Here is a 24,140-nt window from a genome sequence, read left to right as displayed (position 1 = left end):
ACCCCCGAAAATTCATGACTGGGAAATTAACATGGATTGGTGCCTGCAAACAGAACAGATGATTAATCAGTCGGGGATGCCCAAACACTACAACAAATATGGACTCAATGGAGTGTATACTTGTGAACAGTCAACAGTGGTGGGCTGAGGGACTAGGTGACTACACATGTCCATTTTGAGGGGCATGCACAAGGGGTGGTTAACAATGAGTGGCAATATGGACTGTGGATTACTGCTGGTTCGTATTCATAATATACTGTAATTTTGTGCTTTTCCTCCTCTGGTCAAGGACTACAATTACTGCTTTAAATTGTGTCAAATGTTATACACTGAGCAACTGTTTATTAAAATAAAAATAATTTTAAAAATCTACATATATCCTTCCTGTGGGACCTGGCTGTCAAGGCAGTAATGCTTCCTGAACATGTGCATTGATGCCCAAGTTGCAGCCTGCCAAATATCCAGGATAGGCACTATGGCCCTCATTCTGACCCTGGCGGATACAATCCGCCAGGGCCAACGGGTGCGGGAGCACCGCCGACAGGCCGGCGGTGCCCCTAAGGGCATTCTGACCGCGGCGCTAACGCCGCGGTCAGACAGGGAAAACTGGCGGTCTCCCGCCAGTTTCCCGCTGCCCTGGGGAATCCTCCATGGCGGCGCAGCATGCTGCGCCGCCATGGGGATTCCGACCCCCTTCCCGCCGGCCTGGCTCTGGCGGTTCTTACCGCCAGAACCTGGCCGGCGGGAACGGGCGTCTTGGGGCCCTTGGGGGCCCCTGCAGTGCCCATGGCATGGGCACTGCTGGGGCCCCCTAACAGGGCCCAACTAGGCTTTTCAGTGTCTGCGATGCAGACACTGAAAAGCACGACGGGTGCTGCTGCACCCGTCGCACGCCTTCCACTCCGCCGGCTCGATTCCGAGCCGGCTTCCTTGTGGAAGGCGCTTTCCCCGCTGGGCCGGCGGGCGATCTGAATCAGATCGCCCGCCGGCCCAGCGGGAAAGTCAGAATACCCCTCGCGGTCTATTGACCGCGGGGCGGTATTCAGGCGGCTTCCAACGGGCGGGCGGCAACCGCCGCCCGCCTAGGTCGGAATGACCACCTATGTGTGCTAAGACAGTAGTAGAAACCTTGGCACTGGTGAAATGTTGCCCTCAATACTTGTAGAGGCTGCTTTTTGGACTTCACATAGCAGATCCTGATCTAGAGGACTATCCTTGAGGAGAAGGTCCATTTCTGCGCCATTTCTTTGCCCTGAAGAATCTCACAAAGAGATGGTCCTCCACCCTATGGTCTTTGGTAGGATCCATGTACAACCTGAGCACTCTTTTGAAGTCCAAACATTGGAGCCTCTCCTCCTCTTTTGAGGGATGATGTGAGGCAGAGAACATCGGAAGAGTGATGGATTGTCTGATGTGAAAGGAAGTCACACATTTCTTGAGAAAAGCCACTCTAGCCATCAACAGCAGTTTGTCTGAAAGAAAGTGGCGCAGGGTAGCTTGACAGACGGAGCTTGAAGATCATTCATGTGACTAGCTGAGGTTATAGCAATAAGAAAAAAAACCTTCAAATCAGGATACTTAGAGAACAACCGTGCAACTGCTCAAAAGGAGTACATGTACGTAAAGACAAAATAAAGGTCCCACTGTGCATCATGGAACATTTAGGGGGAAACACTCAAGTCAAACCTTTGAGGAAACAACAACACAGGTCTTTTGAACAAGGATGGATGGTCCGGTAAATGCAAACATTCTAAAAGTGCAAACAAATAACGTTTAGCAGTGCTCACTGCAGGTTCTTGCTGGGCCAAAAACAGAACAAACAGTAACATATCTGACAGCTTAGCCTGCAACGGGTTCGTGTTACGGGAGCCACACAGAGCCACAAATGTGCCCCAGCATAAACAGATTTTGTAGGACGACGTGCAGCCACCAGGATGACATCTAGTACTTTGGTAGGTAGTCCAAACGAGGTCAACTGCCACCACTCAATCTCAACGCATGAAGGTATAATTGGCAAGCCTGAGTGCAAGACCCTTCTCTGCTGCTGCAAAAGAAGATCCTGCCAAAGCAGAAGCCTAACCGGAGGACAGATGCTCATGCTCAGACGTTCTGGGTCCCACACTCTCCAGACTCAATCCAGAACCACTAGAATGACTTGAATCCAGTCATTCTTTATCATCAGAACTGGAGGAAGGAGAGGTTGCCAAGGGAAACCATACAGATATCCTGTGTTCCACTGTAGGCAGAATGAATCTCAGAGAAAGAAAATTCTTGGGAACTCCAATGAGCCTAAGTGTTAATACTACACATTTTGTAGCAGAGGCAAAGATTGAGCCAGGGCTCACCCCTTTGCAGGAAGATGTACTGTGCCACATCTAGGTGTAGATGCCATTCTTGACCCACTAGGCATTACTTTATCTGCCCTGGGTTTAAATATCCTGCTAGCTGGTGTACGATCATGGAAATGCCCTGATGATTCAGCAAGTTCAAAAGGGACAGGGCCTCTTAGCACAGACCCCAGGACCCCACCCCACTCCACCCTGCTTGTTGCAGTACCACATGGTAGTGGTGTCATCTGTGAGGACCTGAACCAACCTTTCCTTGATGGACAACAGGAAGGCTGTCAACGCGAAGTGAATAGACTGCAACATCAATAGCCTGATGTGGAGGAGGGTCTCTGCCAGAAACCAAAGTCCATTGATCTCCACCTCCTGAAGCTGAGTCTGTCACCACCATCAGCTTTGGTTGGGGTAGGGAGAGGGGTCTGCTGCTGGTTCAATTGCGGTCGAGCAGCACCAAAGCAAACCTTTTCTAGTCTCCTCTGAAATCTGGACAGAGTTCAACAGATTCCCCTGGTGTGGGGCCACTGAGATGTCAGGTCCCAATGCAGAGTCCACATATAACACCTGGCATAGTCGGTGAGCAGGAGAGCAGGCAATGAAGACTAAGAGCCATCCTCACTGAGACATAGTACAGAAGTTGAAACATTGAGAAAACAGCCAGAATGTCCTGGAGGGAAAGCCCAGAAGCACACCGTATCCAGGATGGCCCTGATTAAAGGGAGCATTTGAGAGGGAATCAGGTGCGAACCACGCCGATGTAAGGAGGCTTGCAGTAATCTCGCGAGCCCACCTTCAACAGCCAGTCGTCAAGGTAGGGTACGACTGGTATTCCTGAAGGTATGCTTCAACCACAAAGATCACCTTCATGAACACCCACGGGGCACAAGTGAGGCCAAAAGTGAGCATGACAAACTGAACATACTAACACACTTGTTGCTCACCTTGAACCCCAGGTTTTGTCTGGGGGCCTGTAGGATGGAGCTACGAAAATAGGCATTCTGCAGGTCCAACACCACCATCCAGCCATCTGGATCCAGGGCAGATGTAACTGGGCCAGAGGGAGCATCCTGAATTTGTCCTTTCGAAGACATTGAGGAAATGAAGATCTAAAATAGGAATGAAGATCTAAAATAGGGAGAAAGCCTGTGCCATTTTTCAGCACAAGGAAATAATGGGAGTAACACCCAGTTTCGATCTCAGAGGCCCGGACCCCTTTTATGGCTCTTTTCTCCAAAAAAGCTTGAACATCCTACTGCAAAATGGACAAATGGTAATCCTTAATCTACTATGGAGGTGGGACATGAAGGAATAGCAGTGTATAGCCCCATCAGACTGTCTACTGGACCCAACCGACCTGTCAGATGTTACGGCTTGCCACCAGTGGAAAACAAAGTGAGTGGTCCTGCATCCACAGGGTGGTTGTGTGCTGCTAAGGGAAAACTAAAGGAGCCTGGAGGTTGCTGCCAGAAGGGCTGGGGACACAGGAGTTTGTTACCCCTGTTGGCCTGGACACTGTCTGCCAGACTGCCTACCCGTCCCCGAAAGTACTGGGGTGTGTGTTTTTTGAGAAGTGGGTCTTGATGCTGTTTGAAAGTGAAGCTCCTAGCGATGCTTTGAAAGGGATGAAAATGTTGAGGATACTGCCTTGTGGGTGTGGAAAGACTGAGTGAGGGTCCAGTAGTTCTACTCTGTTTAATATGTCCAGGTTTCGGCTATATCCTGGCTATCTTGAATGGTCTGTGCCAAATTGGTGAGAAAGTCCCCCGGGAATGCAGGCAGGATCTTTGCAACTGAGTCCAATAATGTGTGGCACTACTTTCTCAGCATATAGATTGCATTGACTGACCTGAGGGCAATGCTAGAGATAGAAAACATCCTTTTCCCAAATGTCTCAATCCTTTTTGACTTCATGTCTGGGGGAAAGAAGGAGGTGGCGTGAAAAGAATTTGGGTTAACCCAGCCATTGGAGGCTTGTACTTCCAGGATAGCGGCTGCATTAGAAAGGCATGTTCACCTGAAGCAGGCATGTGGTGAAGTGCCACTTGTGTGAGTGCAGGTGGACATGAGCAGGGTTTGGTTCAAGTACCCATGAAGGTGTAAATCAGGAACTCACAGAAGCAACACTCCCGTGATGAGGTTAGTTTTCACCTCAAAGGAAGGAGGTTTAAGACTTCGACAACCCATCTAATGACCATAGCAAATGAAGCAGACAATTATTTAGAAAGACAAGGGGGAAACCAGGCATGTGTCAGTAGAACAATCCAGCTCACTATCTTCTTCTAGGTCCATATAAAAATAAAAATATCATCATCATAATGTGAACAGCACAAATCCCCACTATTACCACCATTAACAAAACACGGTTGAATCTGATCAGAGACAGATGTGCTGTCTCCTCAGTCAGAATGTATCTGGACCAAGCACATAGGGACTGAACTCACTTGCTCCAGAGACTGGGAAAGAGTCAGACAGAAAATATGGGCTCTAAGTCCTCTTCCACCATCAGCGGAGGCAGTACGGTGTAGACGCAACAGGAACAGGAATTGATAGTGGTGTGGGGCATGGTTTAGGCTCTTGAATCAGAGTTGAACCTGAAGTGGGTTCAGGGGACATAGAGGGTGGACTAGCAGACCTCTGAGGATCTATGGGGCCCTAAGCTATGTCAGAGGGTGCTAGTAAGGTCAGAGGATGAAAAGAATGGCTTCCTTAAATGTCTCAATCTGTTGTGACATCACCAACAAACCTGGACATTTAAGGTGCATCATCTGTGGAATCAGCTCCTCAGTAGGGGACAGAAAGCGAGACCACAGTACCCTGATGTCCTTGAAACTTTTTAGATGGAGAGTGGTGAGGCTAGGACGAGGCTCGCTTAAACTTCCTGTACTTCTTTTTTGACTGAGACTTACAGAAAGACTTGGAACACGACAACGACCTTTCACAGTACTGGCTCTGAGAGTGGGAATTGCCAATGTCCTTCATTCACAGCAAGAGAAGCCTATATACACTTTCTTCGGTACTCAGTAATGTAGAGCTTGCCTTTGCTGTCCCGGATCACTTTGGGGTGCGTAAGGGCACACTCCTCACATGACCTTGAGTCATGTCTGGACCCTAAACATCAGAGGCACACCTCATGGGGATCCGTCAGAGACATTTGTAACAGTCTTTATAAGGCTCAAACTTTGTTGTTTAGGATGGGACCTATTCCCTGGCACACCAGAAAATAATTTAGAGAAAAAGCTTGCCAAATACAAAATAGCAGCTAGCTGCAGATACAAGTGCAAAGGCTAAAAAATTAAGGAACCAATGTCATTGTGCTTGGGCAGTACATATATATATATATATATATATATATATACACACAGCTCCAGCCCTCACTTGTGGAGTGGAGTTGAGGTGGGGCCGCATGATGCTACCTACTGAGAAGAAGGGGGTATGCTGAAAAATCTTCCGGATCCAGTCTGGCACCTGGGGATATTCTACAGGTGAGGAATCTGCGGTTAGAACGATCCATCGGAATGGCTGTAGTTTTAGATACCATACATTAGTCTCAGTATGATCTACATGCTGATAAACCATGCTCACTAATTTTTTTAATCGCTCAACTTGTAGTGGCTATCATGACAGTGGGGACTTACAAGTGAGCGAATACCTAGCTGACAATATTCCTGAATAAGTTTGGAGCCCCTTCTCTGAGCATATTCCTTCAGCATGAGCAGATGGTGGTGAAATTAACAGTGAGCAGTAGCAGTTCATGCATTCAGCATCCTTGGGACCACGGAGCAGGAAAGGGACAGAGTCCTTGGCCTCAGTGTACCTTTCCAGGTAGGTCAAGCACGCATTACAAGGACAACACATGAGAACAAACAAGACATTAATGGATCACAGGTACAGTTGCTGCATTTGTTTGTAAGTATGTATGTGTGTGTAAACCTTACTTAAAGAGCTCCAAAGACTAAACATGGGGCAGAGCCTGGAGGTCAAAGCGCAGAAACTACCAGTGGCATACCAGCAAATGTTGTGAACCGGCCAATGTGGTTAGACTAGACTTTTGACCCACATGGTCCATTTGCCCACATACTCTAGGCACTAACGAGGTTTGGCACATGCAGCCAGCCTCATGACTGTTCTGAGGCATACACACCATCACCGACAACCCACAAGTTGGTGAGGAGTAGTGTGAAACAGATATGGATGCAACTTAGCAACAAGAAGGTGACTGAAACCGCCACCCTGCCCCAGTAACTCTTCTCTCCCTCCATCTGCCTGGCCCCGGATTCGTCTGGCCCCAGTGAAAAATGCTGAAATTGTCCGAGTGTAATTTGCCAATGAGGAACACAATTAAGCAACGCTCACACGTTGTCTGCTTTCTGTTCAGAGCAGGGAGGGAGGAGCAACAGGCAGGCGGCGACGGGGCTTTCTTATTTTAGATTCCAGCTGGGCCCAAAACCAAAGGTCAAAATTAAAGAGCTATCAGGCTTCTTTTTGATCCAGTATATTTCTGGCTGTGAGCTATCTGGAGCCTAACATCTAGATGACAATGCAATGGAGGGATAAAAATAAATGCACAGTTTATCACTTCAACAGTACTTAAGAGAAACTAAGTTTTGAAGCCAAGCTTTTGACTTTGTTCAATCCCATGATATAACAGATATGCATGCACTGTAAGAATGCCAGATGTATCAGTCTGTAAGAGTAATAACATGAGTAACAATTTAAATAGCGCTTTAAAAAAAAAAAAAAGTACTTCTTTTATAGTGCTGCTCATCCCGATGTAGGGTGTCAGAGCAATTTACATCACATTCGCACATTGTGCATTAACAAAAAATCATACAAGTGTGTCAATAAAATGTACAGTAGGTTACATGAAAAAATGAGGGTTTCAAGGTGTAGGATTCACACATCGTCTTTGCTGGTAATGATTATATGGCAAGTGTACATGGCCGGGGGAAACAAAGACAGGCGCTTTAAGCCCATGCCTTCCATTTTGTGCGCAGCTGTTTATGCCGATTCATAGCTCACCGCGCAACATAAGGACTGCAATTAATGACCCGCAAGTAAAAAAAGAGATCTCTTGCCAAAAGTAGTAACTCACTGACGTCTCTACCTAAAATACAAATCTGTCTTGTTACAGATGTGCTTTGCAAGAGATACGTTACTCCTCTGAGGCTACTTTAGGAGTCAAAACCGTGACAAGCAAAACCCAGATTCCTCATACAAGTGGATTGTCACCATAGCAATACTAATATCATTACTAATATTCCTTGAGATTTATGGGACCAAAAAGCCCTCTGCAGCAGGTGCCCTAACGTCACAAGATATTTTTTTAATGTAGCCTTTGCAACCAATCAAGCCAGAAAAGAAGCAAGTTTCTTTTGCCCGACCTTGACCCTCAATATATGGGTTGCCGGAGTAAAGGCTTGTCAATTCCAGCACTGCAATGATTCCCTACATGCTGCAACGGTTTTTTCTCCCAGTGTGTTAAAATTACTTATTACGATGTGATGACTGACTGTAATCGGTTTTCCTCTCAGGGACCTGGGTATTGCAGGCCACGTGAGACTGCAATGAACATCCCTAAAGGTGTTATTCTGACCATCTTCATCTTCGTGTCCAATGCCTGAAACAGCGATCGGGTCTGCATCTCAAGAGAAAAATTAAGCTGCTGCGTGGATGCAAAGCAACATTAAAAAAGGTATGTTCCAACATTCGACAGATTTAAAAATAGAAAAAGAAAAAGGAATGTTAAACATTCGACGCTGTTCTCTCAAACCTAAAAAAGGGAAGTTCCAAAGTTTGACAGAAAAGGTTTCTAAGAAAAAAGAAGCACAAATACATACAAAATTGTAATTATGTAGGTCTGAAAGACATGCTCAACTTGCTAAAGTGGAACACCTGGGTAGCACATATACCAAGCATTCCAAGTACATTTCCTGCTTACCCTTATAAAACCACGAAAATACAAGGGATGATGTTTCTTCTGCTCCCATACGCCCCAAACAAAATGCATTAGATCAGCAGAATATACAGCAGAAAAATAATCTTTCTCCGGCTCACCTATCTGCATCTCAGGAGAACTAATTCCTTACCTCAGCTAATGCTCTTTTTGGTCAATTCTCCTATTAACTGAGGATTATTCACCTTAAAATATCCCTCCCCGTGCCAAACTGGATACAGAAGATTTTGTTGCTTTGCTCCTGTGCGTCAGCAGATGGGGTCACATGGTTGGAATCCTACTCCCCAAGACGCGACCACAGCGTTTGGTCCACTGTCTATGCTCAACATGTACTTCACAATTCTTAGCAGTGTTGGCCCTCAGGCTGCTTCCACACATGCCTGACTTAAAACATGTGGACCAGAAAGGCTTCATCCCCTCCAGCAGCACCTCCCTCAACTTACAGAGGCTCTGTCAAGTCCTCTACCATCTGGAGGCACAATCCCGGCCAGAGGCCGCATTAATGTCAGTGGACCCAGAAAAGGCCTTTGATTCGATCAGATGGGATTTTCTCTTTGAGGTCATGCGCAGGATGGGCACAGGAGAGCGTTGGGTTAGCTGGGTCAAACTGGTCTATTCAGCACCTACGGCACAAGTCAGAACAACAATCACTATCTCCTCACAATACAAAGTTTTTAGAGGCACCAGACAGAGCTGCCCCCACCCCCTCTTCTTTTCGTCTTGGCCACTAAGCCATTAGCAGAGCTCCTTCAACCTGAGACAGCTGGCACCGAAATAGTAGTGGAGGATCTGGAACTCCTGCTTTACCTGGCTGATGGCCCTGTGGGAGTGGCGGTGGCCTTACGCCATCTGGGTGAATTTGCAATATTCTCCAGCCTAAGGGTTAACAAGACCAAGACCTGTTTATTTCCCATATTCCAGCACCCACTAGAGGTACCACTGGAGTAGGCTTGGTCCCCATCTTCGTATAAATACCTGGGTATTCAGGTGTTCTACTTTTTAAAAGACTTCAGAGAGGGCAATTTGGGGAAAACACTTAAATCACTTAAGTCCTACCTTCCCTTCTGGTGCTCCCTTAAGCTGCCCATTGTGGCTAGGATAGTCAAGATGGTAATGCTCCCTAGATTACTTTATTTAACAAATCTCCTAGATGAAGTGCCCTTCTCCTGGGTCCAACAACTGTCCTCCTTACTACAACAAGTGATATTGGATGGGGGCCGACACAGTCTCCCTAGCGTTCTTTGCCAATCTCCTGACTAGATAGGCCTGGGAATGCCAGATTTTGAGCTGTACTATCTGTCGGCGCAGCTGAAATTGTCCTCGCACTGGTTAGCTGGTACCAGATTAGAAGAACTAGGTGTAGAGTGTTTGGCTTGCGATAAGGTCCTGCTACTGGTGAAACTACTCTGCCGAGCAATAGCAACTTTCAGGCCTAGAGTGTTATCAGCAATAGCCCTCCAATGCTGGAGGCTTTGTGTGCGCAGGATGACGGGGGCTCCCCTATATGCACCCACTCTACCTGGTCTGGTGGACTTACCTCAAGTTGATCCTCCTATTTATTTCACAGCTGGACAAATGCCAGTTTGGTTGGAGGCTGGTCTGGTAACAGTAGGTGATTGATTTCCACTGGTAGCTTAGCTCCCACTGGAGGATTTGGTGGAGCAATATGGTATACCAGCAGGTCAATTCCTGACCTATGAAGCGCTATCCAGAGCCTTTGGGGATTTATGGGCCACTGGGTGGGACGATTGAGTGACGCACAAGTTCTTACAGATGCTAGCATCTCTGGGTACGACATGACACCTAGTGAGGTGGCTCTATAAGCACCGAATAACATGGTCCGTGGGCCTCTGTTAGTACCTAGGTGCCAATGGGAAGAAGCATTGGAAAGGGCAGTCACAGCCCTGGAATGGAAAAGGGTCCTGGCTAGCCCTAAGATTGTCTCCAGGAATATGCGTTTAAAGTACACCTAATTCAACTACGTTTATTTGACCTATCTGACGTGCCATAGACTGCAAGTTTTAAACGGAGGTGACCCGCGCAGTTGCCTCAGATGCAATCTGTCGGATGCAGATTTCTGTCATATGAACTTCGATTGCCCTTGACTGCAGCTGCTCTGGAACACAGTAATATGTGCTCTCAATGCTACTCTGAACAGATCTTTTCCATGTTGCTTGGAGGTTTGTTTGCTGGGATTATTCCCAAGACCCCATAAGCGTAGGGTTGGCTCCCAGTTCCTAGATCTGGTAGTGTTAGCGAGGAGACACAGAAGTCAGCAGTAGTAATGAACGCTTAAGTGAATGATGTTACAGTGGGGAGTACAGCTGAGGCGAGAGCTTTGCTTTGCGAAGACACTAGGGGAGTGAGGCAGTGCCCGTTAGCAGGACTCTCAAAGGAGGTTCTGGAGGTTTGGGAACACCTGGAAGCAGTTTCAGTGGGGAATAGTGAAGTAGTGGATGGCCTGGATATGAAGACTGCTGGGGATTCCCCTGCGCGGGGGAAGGCAGTGAGATGTGAAGATGATAAGGGTGTCTGTAGGACGATTCCTGCCCCCTCGCTTCCTGAGCATAAATTGGCTATACTACATGCCTATTCCCCGCCCCCTCTGCTGCTTGTAGCCCCATCACATGCCTCTATTACGCTGAGTCCCTTTGCAGGACTTCTCACTATGGTTAATCCTAGGCCCTTCCCTTGGTTCACTCCTCTCCATCCTCAATAGTAAACGAGTACAACAACATCACTGACCCTCTTTTTTTACGTTTTCGATGTTTAATATTTATTATTACATGGGTTGCTGGCTGTGAATCTCCATTTTGCTCCTAAAGACTGTGACCTAGTCTTATGAGACACGAGACCTGATATTGTTTGTGTATTACAGGTGATGTAATAACTGTTTTGGGTAGCAGCTTGCACCAATGAGGAGTTGGTGTAGGAAATAAGGGGGAAATGCAATAGCATTGCCAATGTTCTATACACAAACCTTTAAACTGCATAATCTTGCAGCCCCAGATGGGCATTCGCTTGTGGTCATGTGATCGTTTGACAATGTACAGGTCATCCCCTTATTATTGCTCTATGAACAGAAATGCTGAACCATGATTGTAATGACTGTTATAACAAAATGGCAATAAACATATGTTTAAAAAAGACACACTGGTCGCAGCCTGAGCCCTGGTGAAATCAGCTCTCAGACCTTCAAGGGGCTTCTTCTTGGCCGGTGGGTACAGATCGTAATGCAGAGGAATGTCTACCTCGACAAGGTCCTCCTTGTACACAGGTTTCCCTTGCTCAGAGAACCCTACAAAAAGTTGATTGCCCACTCTAGGATCCTTGGTATGATTTATTTAAAAGCTTAATGACCTTTTGCCGTCCATCTTTTGAGGGGTGAATGAGAGCCAAGAACTCTAGTATAGGGATGAATTGCCCAAAGTGAAAGAGTCATGACTTACAGTAAGAAGGCCATCTGAGTCCTCAACACTAATTTGTCTGGCAAAAAACGTGGTGTAGGTTGGTTGCACCAAGAGTGCCTGCAATTCACTCATTTATTTATTTATTTTAATTGGTTTTATCCATTTAACATAGCTCCAGTTTATACCATACAGAGTTGGTTGACACTGATATTTATCAGACATGGGGATCAATTTTACAGTTTACACTTTCTAACTCCATGAGGGAGAAACAGTGAAGTGTGTTCAGTACAACAAAGTGATAGTGGTGAGATCAATATACACAGCTGTATTAAGGTGGCAAAGAACTAAGAATGCATTGGAAAAACATCATCATGCAAGAGGTGGCTACGTACGTTCTATGAACCACTTCCAACGAGTCTCGGGTCAGCTAAGCTCTGGCAAAAGCGAGGTCCTTCATTTAGGAAGTTATTGATGCATTTGTAGGAGCAACAGCGGTGAGAAAAAGTTACATAATACAAGAGGAACTGATAACAAAACTTAGAGCCCATCCACAACCTCCCCCACTGCGATGTCCAGGGGCCCCACAGTATGGCAACATCTCTGTAACGTCACTCGTGTTTGCGGCATCACAAACACATTAGATTAAGAATAATCAAACTGAAGCATTAGGAGCCTATGAGAGAAAGCATACCAATAAGCAACCAGGTAGCAGACACGGCATATAACTTAACTAAGCGGGCACTAGCTCGATGTCGGGTGGCACTGCATCATCAGCAACTACGTCTTGTTCCTTCCCATACAACTGATTCAACATCTCATCCCAGCTAGCGGGTAGGGGGTATCTACGCATGCCCATAGCATGCTCACGTCACAGTGCGACCCCCTCCGCCTCCTCCCACATATCATAAGGGAGTGCCTCCAAGCCAGTACCGATGGGGGTTCAGTGGCTCTCCACCTTTTAGTAATGAGACGCTTGGCTGTCAGAAGACCCAAGTCCAGGAATCTTGTGGACGCTTTATGCTTTTTGGCTCTCAGGAAAAGATCCAAGAGACAGGAGCCACAATCTAACAGCAATGGACGTGACATATCTTTAGATGTGGATGATGCAACTCCATGCCAATAAGTGTTTAAGGAAGGACAAGACCAGAACATATGAAGGAAGTCCGCCCCAATTAAATTGCAGCGAGGGCAGGCAGAATCCACTCGATTAAAAGATCTTTTAATGTGGGCTGGCGTGAGATAAGCTCTGTGAAATATGTAAAATTGAATAAGGTGGTATCTGGCATTGCGAGGAACATTAGTATGGCTGGATAGTGCCCCTGACCAAGCGGCATCGGTGAAAGGTCTTGTTAGATCACCCTCCCAAGTGGCTCGCAAAGTAGTGTGGGAATTTGTTGTAAGTGCTCTAAGCGCATCAGTGAACCATCGAATCAGGTGTCTACCTTGTCCCATAACTTGTAAGTACTGTACTAGTAGGTGTGTGGGGAATTCACAGGTCATTTCTCCCCATCCGTGCGATAGTGCCCTCAGCAGCTAATTGTACAAAAGAAACTGCCCTGATGGCAGCCCCGCCTCTGTCAAGAGCTCATTAAACTGAATCGGACCACCCTCGCTATAGAGATCCCCCAGAGTGTGTAGGTCAGCTGCATGCCAAGGACCCAGTTCAGTGGCGGTTGTGAGATGGGTGCCACGCTACACTCCCAGTAAGGTCAGTGCTGGAGCGTAGGGAATAGTGTAGCTTGTGAGACGCAGGGACCTACGGTAACAGCAGTAAGCTACATTTAGCAGTAGCTCTGCAGGGGGCTGCGATCTAATAAGGGGTGAAAGAGATGCAATATCCAAGTTAGTGTCCAGGGCGGGGAATTGGTTGCAGTATCTGTTAGCTGGAGGCCCGCCAGCCAACGCACCACTCACTGAGGCTGGGAAGCCAGGTAATAATGTTCCATGTTCGGAACCGAGAGGCCGCCCTGGGTAAGGGGTAAACAGAGCGTTTCAACGCCACTCTACAGCAGCCTTTATTCCAAATGAATTCCCGTATTCTAGACTCCAAATCACAGAAGAAGCCAGCTGGAACATAATGGGGCAAATTAGAGAAGTAGTATAGGAGATGAGGAAGGACCACCATTTTCAAGGGGGCGATCCTACCGGCTACGGAGAGCGGTAAGGTTTGCCAGAAGGTATCTGTGACCGGATGGAGGACACTGCTCTGCGGAGATTGCCACTATGGAGGTCCTTCTCCATATGAAATATCTGTATGCCCAGATAACGGAACGTCCTGGGTTGCCAGGGGACATCCTTTCCAGAACTTCTCAGCCTCGGGTCTGGCATTCCCAGATCAAAAGGGAAAAGGCATGATTTCACCCAATTAACATGCAGGCCGGAGAGTGTGGCAAAACAATGCAGGGTGACTGCAATAGTGGGAGGGACGTTGCCAACATCTCTGTGATACAAATGGAGATCGTCTGCATGTAGAGATGCTATGTAGGCCTTCACCCAATGGGATACCCCAAGTGCCTGCAATTCACTCATGCGACAAGCTGATGTTATCACAGTGAGAAAGACAGTCTTCAGGGTTAGGAAACACGGTGAGCAGCTATTCATAGGCACAAAGGCCATTCACAGGAGGAAATTCAAGACCAAGTTAGGATCTCGTTGTGGCATCAAAACGGCTTGGAAGGCAACATGTGTCAAACTTTTAATAAATCTCATCACAACAGGTGATTTGCACAAAGACAGTTCGTATGGCACACTTAGAAAGGCTGAAAGGACAGACAAATAACATTTGACATTGCCCACTGCAAGGCCTTGCTTGGCTAAAGGCAAAAACAAATAAAAGGATGTCCAATAGCTCTGCCTTTCAGGGGTGAATACCCTAGGTGCCACACCAGATTACAAATCTGTCCCAGTGCCAGGCATAAATGGATTTCGTGGAGGGGTGTCTGCGGGCAAAGACGACATCTACCATTTCAGTCAGCAAATTAAATGCAGTCAATTGCTGCTGCTCAGTCTGCACGAATGGAGGGGTAAACTGCATAGACTTGGGTGGAGGACCCTTCTCAGCACTTTGAGAATTTGGCATTGCTTGTTCTACAGCGGTGAACGGAAATTGCCAGGGCTGAGTGACTGGCAAAAGATGCCATGCGCCACTTCTAGATGCAGACACCCCTCATCATCTACCAGACGATGTTAGTTCATACACTCTGGCGCTTAGGGACCCTGCACAGTGGTTGGAGATTAGAAAGATGCCTTGGCACTCCAGCAACCTCCAGAGATATAGAAACCTCCAGACACACACACAGGAACCCCCTACCTTCAGCTTATTGCAGTACCATATGTCAACAGAACTGTCCCGAAGTACCTGCATTAGCTTCGACTTGGTGGACGTCTGTGCAGCCTTCTTGGGTGGGTGAATGACCTGCAACATCAGGAGACTGATGGGGAGCCAGCCCTTCAAGGTCCTCTGATCTCCATCTCTTCAAAGGGATTCCCCCCCTACCCAGTAGAGTGACGTGTCCGTCACCAATGTCAGCTCTGGGTAGTAGGTGGGGGGGAAGTGAGTGGGGAGCGGTAGCCTGCCACAGGACAAACTGAAGTTGGTCAGCCACCACTGCAGATCTTGAGCAGCCTCCTTCATGGCCTGGATGGTGTCAGAAAGGCTGCCTTGATGCCGATACCGCTGTTACTTCAGGTTCCTGACATTTAACAGTTTGATACACTTTAGTCTAATACTCTTGTTGTTCTTAAGGAGTTTTTTTTATTGCATGTTATGGCTATGTATCTTGTATAAAGACAAGCCAAAGAACCTTTTCTCCGGATGAAGAATGATGTGTCCTTCGTTTATCTTCTTGCTTCTAGGTTCGCCTTGTGTTATCCCAGGGCACTACCCTCAGAACAACCACAGGTAAGCTCTCCATTTTCTTCTTGTCTTTTCTTTACCTTTCTATAGCCTTTATTTTCGATCTAGTCTTGCGGTTTTGTCTTCTTTCTATGCTTTCTGAGTACCTTCTTCTATCTATCGTTTACACATCCTCCTTTCTTTCAACCTTATTCTTTTTTCTTTCTTTCTGTGATCATGTTCATGTTTTTAAGATATTGAAAAAAAAAATCTCAATATCACTAGTCGTAGAACTTCTGAGGTGTACCTCTTATCTCAAAGACACGTAATAGGACACTTATCTCAAAAGAAAATGTGCAAAAAACAAACTGCTGACTATACTCTTGCAAGAGTTTCGAGTCTCATTTTACCCTTCCCTTCGGTCTAGCCCTTACTTTACAGACATGTCTCCCTTCCACCCTCTAAACCACTCCTGCACCTGCATGAGCCACACTCCTCCTTGAAAGTGGCAGAATGCTGTGGTGTGCCAACCAGTCCTTCAGGTTCTCTCCTGTTCGGTAGCGGCTGCATGAGACTCCTCCTTTGTCTCGGAAAGCGGCTCCTGCTGTGCTGCACTCCAGCGTCTTGTGCGCGGCCCTCGTGGCTCGTTTCTCCTGACGGATGGCTTCTACTGGACTCTGACTCTGCACCCATATCGGCTTCGTGCAGCTCTTCTTCCCCCATGGCCAGTCTTCATGCTTGCTTTGACTTCCTTCCCTGAGGCGCCAGCGTCTTTTCGGCATCCTTCTTCATTTGCTCTTCCCTCTTCCGGCCTTACCTCCTGGATTTCCAGTCCTTTCACGTTGTCACTGTATTTTTCCTCACTCTACACCTCAGCTCTCGTCCTTCTTCCCTTTCTTTCATCTCCTGAAAAAACGAGAGTTTTTTATTTTTCTTTTATAGGTAGGAGTTTTGAAGTAGCACAGAAATGATATGAGGTAGGTCACCCCCCCCCCCACTGCAGGGCTTGCATGTGTCATCTGGGGCACCTTCACCTGGGTCCAGGATCAAACTTGAAACATTGGGATCTTAGCCTAAATATTCTGTACTCATTGTTGCAGAGGGAAAGCCCTAAACAATGTGCACGCAATAACCCCAATAAACAGAAACCTCCAAGAGGAAATCAGGGGAGACTTTGGCTTCTTTATCATTAAGCCCAATGATAGTCATCCACAGTTGGTCCACGACTCACTGTGGCAAGTCCATCTTGAGCAGCCAGTTGTCAAGGTATGGGAAAAGAAGAACTTCCAACCTATGAAGATGAATAGCAATCTCTGCCATCATTTTTGTGAACACCCAAAGGGGTATTAGTGAGGCTAAAGGGGAACCTGGAAAACTGAAAATGCTCCAGGCCCACCATACACCACAGATAACACCTGTTGAGCCACAGCACAGGTATATGAGAACTTGTGTCTTCCAAATACAAGGACACCATACAGAATCCTGTTATAAGAGCACACTGGATCTGGGTCAATGTGAGTATTTTGAATATGTGCTTTTGCATGAAGGTGCTCAGAGGTTCACCTTTCTCAGAATACAGTACCCTTTCAATGGCACCATTGGAGAGCTACAGGCAGACTTCATGAATTAAGGTTTGCCTTACTTGTCAAGGCAAGAGCCTCGTAAGTAGAATGTTTGGTATGTAAGTCTGGATCGCACATACTAGACTACGATGTATAGCCACCTGTCAGTCAATAAGCAGGCAAGAAAATGGTTTAGCCAAATGGGTATCTGTTCAGTCATCAGTAAATAGGAGCATGGGGGATGTTGCTGGTCCGGGCTGTATAATTTCCATCAAAACATTTATATTAGCCTTAATGTAGGGCAGCTGTAATTATAATGCCTCCAAACCACCACTGCAAATAAGGCACTTTCTTCTGATGGTGGTCCATGTGGCGAGTCAAGCTCTGTCTCAGGAGAAGTATCAAGCCCACTACTGTTTTGCAAATCAAAGTATAAAGTGTTGTTAGAGTAAGGAGGGGAGAGAAAGTCAGTCTTCCTCCTATTATCATAGCCTTAGGGTGCACCCTGCTCTGGCACAGATTGAGAATCAGAGCCAAAAAAATATAATGGAGCCCACGCTGATCGCTGCAGCGGGACAGAGGCACAGGGCTCAGAATAAGGGTGCATCCAAATGGGTTACTCTTCTGTAATCTCATTGAGTGACAGCAGTCAAACTCGAACTGACATCGGTTCGAGATCTGACTTGGGCATCAGCAATAGCGTAGGGGTGGCAGGAACCAGTGTGGATCTTTGGGCCAGAGTGGAGATCTGTACCAGAGTAGTTCCAGGCCGGGTCGTGGGTCCTAAGGAGGGCATACGGTGCCAGGGAGGGACCCGCTGGGGGGAGCTCGACTGGGGGTCTGTGAACAGCATCTGCTTCCACAGACTGAATCCCTATCTCCGATGGGGAGACCACTCACCTATCACACTGTGAAAAAAGTTTTTGGAGTCATTGAAAATCTGATAGTCTGGAGTGGAATTCTGGACCTGCATCGGAAAGTGCAGAAAGAAAGGAACTGGTGTTCATGAGCAGTGGTAGAGCTTTTATGTGGCTTCACCAGTGCAGAGATGCACAACTCCACCTACGGTGGGCAGGAGCAGTGCTATGAAAATTCTCCAGATCCTGTCTAGTGCCTGGGGATAGTCTATGGTGAGGAATCTGCAATACAAAAGTGGTTTGAACATTGTGTCTCAGTGAACCTGCAAGTAGTGGAAAAAATAGAACCTCCTCACTGCAGAGTGGGTAAAAAACAGTTTGAAAATGGAGAGTTTGTTAGCACTAGCGGTTTACTGAGTAATTAGTGGTCCCGAGATGTGTGAATAACTTCATATTTAAATATGGGCACAGTGGTGACACACAACACTAGGACGTTGCCAGGTCAATTGGGGTCTCATTGATCCTCAGCTTGTAAGAAAGTTCAGAGCTAATAGCTGATGGATCCAAAATCTGGCATATTTCAAAGCAATGTTACCACTGCCAGCATCATCAATCTCATCCATTCCCCCTCCTGCCTATGCTCTTGACTCTAAACATATCATTAAGACGTACGATTTACAGGGGAGTATTCCCATATCTTGATGCATGAATAAAAAGAAAGACCATGATCACTGGTCTGATGTTGAGTCTAGTTTCAAACTAACATCTGCTCTTGTTATTCTTGGTCATCATTCTCATTTCGACAATAAGCTATAAGCAATGAGACCTGGCTCAGTATTCATACAGCCACCACCACCACACATGCCTCAAAACAATAACCAGCACATAGAGAAACATTGGCAGAGCTTGCAATCCTGTTTCATTACTATCCTCTTCTAAATTCATATTGATTCTCATAAAGAAGACCAATGTCATTTTCCTTTAAATTATTCCTTTTTGATGATGGGATTGCAAGAAAGATTTAATAGCTGAATACTATATTAAGGTTTTCGTTTGGATCTGTAAGTGTTTCACCTTTTCTTCATTAAATATTTATTTGCAACATAAGCAATGGCCTAATTTTAGCACATTTGCACGGTGTTTAAGGTTTCTTACTGTGGATGTCAGAGCACAAATAAGTACTGGTAAAGGCTGTAGTTCTTGCCTTTGTCACCTTCTGGCTTTGCAAATGCCTTGTGCCCTTTTGGCTATGCTGCACAGCATCAAACAGAAAGCAAAATGCATTTACACAACGATATGCAGCATCAGTTATAAAGAATACATTTTTAAAAAAAGGAACAAGAAAAGGTGATATGGGGCCTGCCGTCAATGGTCACGTCATCCTTCTGCCTTGCATAAACTTGATGAGATTTGTGCATGTATGCACCACATAGCATGTGTCAGTGAAATGACGTAGGCGTCATTCACTTCGATTGTTCTATTTACTGATCCATGATGATGGACACCATTTGGATTTGTAAATACAAAAAATAGGATTCTTTTAGCAAGTAAGAGCAAAATAAACAAGCACTGGCATAGCCAATAGGTCTCGCCTTTGGGACCTTATAAGTGTTTAGCCATAAAGCACAGTATCCTGGATGATATGCTGCCAAAGAGTGAAGAGCTATTCAATCGCTACACACTAGGTCATGCAATGTGATTTAGGAATATATGTTTGCATTAGTAAACACTTATGGACACATTCCAAGGGTTTTTAACGCACAGATAAAGAAAGGCAAGTGCCTGGATGCAAGTCAACAGCACTATAACATTCTGTGTGCGGTTTTATGACAATGAGGTATCCTTTGTAAGAAACATGTTTTAAAAAAAATATACGTCATACTCCTAGCACTATTGTAACTACGATACACTATTAAAAATAATCATGGTCTGCCGAAGTAACATCTTAAATTAATTATCAGGAGAAATAAATAGAACAAAAAATATAATTATGAATATATTCCCTTTAGCGAGGAGGCAGATGTCTGTACCTGGGTGCAGCGTGTTATGCATTCTTATGCTTCTTAATATCGTGAAAAATATATACGATATGTTACAGTCCCTCTAAGCATTTCAACAGTGACGGATGAAAGTCTAAATCAGCCCTGTTGTGTCAAGATTCCTTGTAAATCAAAGCGATCTCCCCAGCTGATAAATGAATACAGAATATTACTGGTTTCATGGTACATGCGTATCACAAGAAATACACAACACCAAAGCAGAGCCCAGAGGCCGCGTAAATGTCAAACACGCTTTCCAAATATGGTCCAACAACATAAAAAAACCAAATATCTACAAGATCTTTCTTCGCTATCCATAGCCTCGAGTATCATGGACCAAATGGACTCCGATGGTTCAATAGCGCATAACTGTACGGAAAGGACGTCCGCACTTTGACAGCTCTACGAGGCCATTCAAGTGGCATAGATATGCTTATATAAATATGCACAAAAACAAACAAATATAATACATGCCTGATAAAGGCACCAATTCCATATCTAGCACAACGCCTATCCCCTCCTACGGTTTAAACAAAGCCGAAAATTCTAGAACATTTGCTATCAGTGACATTTTTTTTTATTTACGACAAATTACAAACTATCCATGTTCTTGCGGTACAGGCAACAACATTGGCTACAGGAGTTACATTCAAAATCACGAGCAAATAAATTAAGTGGTGTGCATTTGTCAAATAAAAGTAAAATGGCTGCGATTAGTCAAGCTTCAAGGAGCTTCAAGGAGCTGCTCTGTGTAAAGTAAAACTATAGCAATTTTCAGAAAACTCCAAGCATGCAATAACATGCTAGAATCATTTAGTCAAGTTTAGTTGAGTGGTTTGTATGCGGATACCTAGGGATTAAAAAAAGAAGGTATATCGTACCACTCGTACTACATACGCACATAATAAAGTTTTAAACTTCTGATAGCCTCAACGCTGTAAAAGGAACGGGCGCATTAACACATAAAAAGAAGTCTTAGAAAGGAAGTGCCTTGCTGATCCCATCTATCTTTCCTTCTCAACACTTTCATACCTCTTTCTGGGGATGATCGCCAAGCTCTGGCGTTAAAGATTCTTATGGACTTTATTGGAGGCCTCCTGGCCAATAATCCGAGGCACAAACACATGAGCCGAGAAGCCCCGCAGCCCGCGTACACCAGCAGGATGTAATAAAGTGTTGCAAATTTGCAGGACAAGATATTAGAACGAAGGAAGGGAAAGGGTAAACTTAGGATGGGACTGACCTATCAGTCGTGTCTTGCAATAGGCACTCAGCAGTAAAGCCTCAATCAGAACTCTGTAAACTTGCCCTCACTTGGAGGGTTGTCTACTATGCTGGGGTCACAGAAGTCTGAGATGTGACAAAGTACTGTGGCGTAAAAGGCAGTAGGTGAGGGAGGAGTGTGAAGATGAGAAGAGGTGGGCCTGGGCAGAAGTCTGAAAACTGAGCTTCAGTCTTCGTGGCACTGTATAGAATACATCACCACATATGTAAAACATGCCTTGTCGGGGTAGTAGGCGCTTATAAATGCAAACATTTTAAATGTAAACACAGGGCTCAGGTTGCTGTGCAGTACAGAGTAACCAGCCCCAAAAATGTTTTATAATGTAAGCTACACGCAGAATAACAGTGAATGTGAAAGAGTGTTGGGTGCAGCGCACCCTGGTCAGAGTAAAGTTTTCAGTTTACGTTGTACTGTTGTGTAGCCATTTTAGCTATAGTTTTATACAAGTTATTTCAGCAAACTAGGCCTGCTGCTGTGCACTTTAACCCAGCTATGTTTTATTTTAGCTTTGTTAAATTATGTTAACATTAGCCACATTTGCTCTCTTGTTTTATTTTCTCTAGCTAGCTGTTCTTTGCCTAGGTCAGCACTACATTCTTAAACAAGACATTTCTTTCACTCTGTGCTTTTCTCAAGGTTGTCGGCAAAGTGGTACGCTTTCTCTCCAATGTTCACAGAAACATACACACTCTTCTTGGAACATCAGATGTTTTATTATAAAAACACTACTTTGACCCATGAACATTAGAGGGAGATACCAGCCAGATGACCACGACTGTATGCTGATTGCTTCGCTACAGCTGCTTATGTAGACTACTGGCCTCTTGCTCAGGTATGAGGGATGATGTCTTCCCAGGGGGAACCTGAAGGGCAGAATTAGAGCTTAACATGCTGTGCTCTAACATAGCCTAGGTAGGAACTATCTTTACAAACTCTAGTGACAATATGGTAGCTTTATTCTTGTTTTACTCTTTGTCACAATTTTAATATTATTGTGCTTCATCATCCTAGTTATTCCAATTCATGCTTTATTATCTAAGATGCAGTTACTTCAATAAAACCTTATTGAACTATAGTCTGCCTCTAATTGTCCTTGCATATGTGAGACTAATGTAAGTGAGAGAAAGGTATGAGTTCTGAGTGACCACGATTCCCCTGAGGAGTCATTTGTCATGCGCCCGGTTGCCCTAATCATCCCTGCTCTTGAGTGGAGATGCTAGTGAGCCGGAATAAACCCGGATTAGGCCGACAGGTGTCACACGGTGTGGGTTCAGACTCAGTCCCCTGCAGTACAAGTGATTCTGCTGCCCGAATCCAGTAGTCTCATTAGGATAATGAGAACCTATTTGACAGTACATTCTTGAATCCAATGCCAAGAGGCGTACGAGGCTTCAACTTTACACTAATATAAATAGCATAATATAAATTGGTGATGGCTGAGTGAGCTGAACACATTTCACAAAGAGCTCTCTAACCTGTCTATCACTGATTGATTCCACCTATATAGCTCAGCAGGTTCACCTTCTGTCAGAGTTCTGTGTGTAACCTGAAGGGCCGAAGCTTACAGATAAGAACGTTTGGAGAGTTAATGCTTCTGGTGGGTGTGTGGTGGGGCGTGAGGTGCATGTGGTGAATCAATCCAGGACGTGCTCAGCCTTTCAACATTTCAAGGCCAAAAATAATTGTGTTTGTATGTAGCAATGCTTCTCTTCATTGAACACTGGACTTGGAGACTGCTGTCTGCCTTGCAGCGTGCGCCCTAATCCTCTGAACTATCTTCCATGCAGATAGAGTTGGCCGGCAGTGTGCCAGTTAAGATAGTTAATTATAGTACTATTCCTACTTAGCTACTGTTGAACTCCGAAGGCAACGTGAACGTCTAACATTCAAAACATATTGAGCGACACAACCATACAAAAGTGAAAGGATATAACAAGTCTTTCTAGACTCTTGAAAGAAAAGGCGTGACCAATCCTGGACCATGGCCACTGCCCCTCGAGTCAGTGGCAAACAAGTTGTGAGCCCAGAAGGCGATGCAGCAAGAGCTCCGGAGGTCCCAGCTCCAGAGCAGGACCTGGAAATGTAGTTTTCAGTGAGCAGAGCACTCCCGGTGCAGCAGCTCAGGTCGGAGACCAACAGCTGGTCTTTTTCCAACTACTACAGCCAAGGGGGCAGTTGAGAGAGTTAAAGGCGAAGCAGAGTACAAGGATTGTCAAAAGGGAAAGCACCGGCCATTCGGAGGAGTAAAAGAATCGCAAGGACACGCCAACATTATAATTCTCGCAGACACAATGGGGGTTATTCCAACTTTGGAGGCGGTGGTAATCCGTCCCAAATGTGACGGATTTACCACCAGCCGTATTACGAGTTCCATAGGATATAATGGACTTGTAATACGGCTGGTGGTATATCCGTCACTTTACCGTCACTTTTGGGACGGATTACCACTTCCTCCAAAGTTGGAATAACCCCCAATGTGTTTGAAGCACTGCTAATTTCACCTCTTAGAAACCGATTGACTGGTTAAGGGTGGGTGCATGGTGGGTGGGTGAATCAGTGAGGGAGACGGAGATAAACCCCCCCAAAAAAATGCCAATTGTCTTGGAGAGAGAATGTGGCATACCATTCAGAGCTGCCTGCTCTGGAACTGGGAAGCTGGGTTCGAGTCTCTGCATCGGCTCTCCCCATGCATTAAAAAACAAAACTAGAAAACTTAAGTTTCAATCCAAGTAGCAGTTAATAGAAACAATAATATGAAACATGAAGCATGGCACCGAGCCACGTGGGCTCCAAAAGCACATCATGAATTAAAGTTTATAAACATATGCACACAGAGCTACATTCTGGTTGACAAATG

At 45.6% G+C, this 24,140-nt stretch overlaps 1 protein-coding gene across 2 annotated transcripts in view; it reads right to left on the bottom strand.

Moving 5' to 3' along the window:
* The window catches only part of PTDSS1 (phosphatidylserine synthase 1), a 371,911-nt gene that overhangs the window by 87,252 nt on the left and 260,519 nt on the right, over positions 1–24,140 (bottom strand). The gene's annotated exons all lie outside the window — the stretch shown is intronic.

This window comes from Pleurodeles waltl, chromosome 2_2 (assembly GCF_031143425.1).
Source record: "Pleurodeles waltl isolate 20211129_DDA chromosome 2_2, aPleWal1.hap1.20221129, whole genome shotgun sequence".
Taxonomy (NCBI): domain Eukaryota; kingdom Metazoa; phylum Chordata; class Amphibia; order Caudata; family Salamandridae; genus Pleurodeles; species Pleurodeles waltl.
This window is presented reverse-complemented; position numbering and strand designations above follow the sequence as displayed.